General features: G+C 34.8%; 1 non-coding gene across 1 annotated transcript; it reads left to right on the top strand.

Annotated features, from left to right (window-relative positions):
• Positions 1 to 241: 241 nt before the first annotated feature.
• On the top strand, positions 242 to 324 carry trnal-cag (transfer RNA leucine (anticodon CAG)). Its single transcript has one exon. It is a non-coding gene; the product is annotated as a tRNA-Leu (tRNA).
• The last annotated feature ends 1043 nt before the right edge of the window (positions 325 to 1367 follow it).

The raw sequence follows: 1367 nt of genomic DNA, 5'->3' as shown, positions 1-1367 counted from the left end.
TTTACCGTTTGTGATTAAACCATAAACTGCATCAAATCAATGTGTTGGGTCCAAGAGAATCAAATAATGTCGCCATCTAGTGGTAAGTCAGAAGTGCTCAATAGGAAAAGTGGAGAATGGAGAATTATTTGTGTTATTCAAATATTTGTAATTCATATTAAATATATTCAGCAAACGCTTTATATGAAGTATTACCTAAACATGACCCAACAAAACAGTTTTTGAAGGGTTGCTATCACAAGTCAGGATGGCCGAGCGGTCTAAGGCGCTGCGTTCAGGTCGCAGTCTCCCCTGGAGGCGTGGGTTCGAATCCCACTTCTGACATCATCTGTTTTCTGTAAAACTGAACAGTTTCCAATCTGACATCTGCAACTGAGGCTTTGAACTACGAAAAGTTTATAAATCGTCATATCGAGGTCCTGGTTGATGTCATATTGTTCAAAATGAATCCACTACATGGCACACCTGGCTCTTTTCACTCTGTGCATCCAGTAAAGTGCCATAGAAATCTCAGCGAAAAAAAAAGAAGAATTAAAAAAGAAAATCAAGCTGTTGCTTTTTAAATGAACTCTTCAGACTAAGCTCAGTGCCTCATACAGTGAACCATGAACAGCTTCTTGTTTTAAAATCACAGTTTTTGGAGTGATCGAGTTGCTTGTTATTATTTATCAGTGATGTCAGTGGAAAATAGAATTTATTATTTTTGACAGTAGTGAGTTTACTAGTGAAAACATATTGTATGTATGTCTAGCTAAAGAGTTTCAACACCTCTTACTTCTCAAGCACATACGATTTCCAGTCCAACTTTAAAGGGAAAAAGGTTAATATTAATAAATGAATTAAATTTTATATTTTTATTATAACTTTTTAAAATTTTTACATCTTTAGTTGTGACTCCATAGCTGCTGTTACAAAACTCGAATTTTTGGTGGAAACGTGTGGATCTGGTTCCAGATTGGGCACAAGCACCAAATATATTCCCAATAACATTTATTAAGCTATTTATTTACATCTATCTATTATTTTTTAATCAATATTTTAATACTGCTATATATCTTTAATTTGTATGTAAGTATTTGTTTTTACTTTAGAGAAATAGTAATACAACTGCAAGACTTTGCATTGTCCACACGATGGCACTGCAACTCACCTTTTTCTGTTAATACCCACATAGATAAGATTGATATGTAATTATGTTTGCTTCTTTTAATGCCCATAATTTACATGACCGCAGGCTAAACTACAATCTAACGATGGTTTCATCTGTGTGTAACTATGTGTTTTGAAGCCCCACTGCAACATGTGATCAACCACGAAAACCCACTCCTGGTAATTGTGCAACAATAGATTGAGAGGATCACTCAGCC

This window comes from Perissodus microlepis, chromosome 16 (assembly GCF_051167445.1).
Source record: "Perissodus microlepis isolate ML-2025 ecotype Zambia chromosome 16, ASM5116744v1, whole genome shotgun sequence".
Classification (NCBI taxonomy): Eukaryota; Metazoa; Chordata; class Actinopteri; order Cichliformes; family Cichlidae; genus Perissodus; species Perissodus microlepis.
This window is presented reverse-complemented; position numbering and strand designations above follow the sequence as displayed.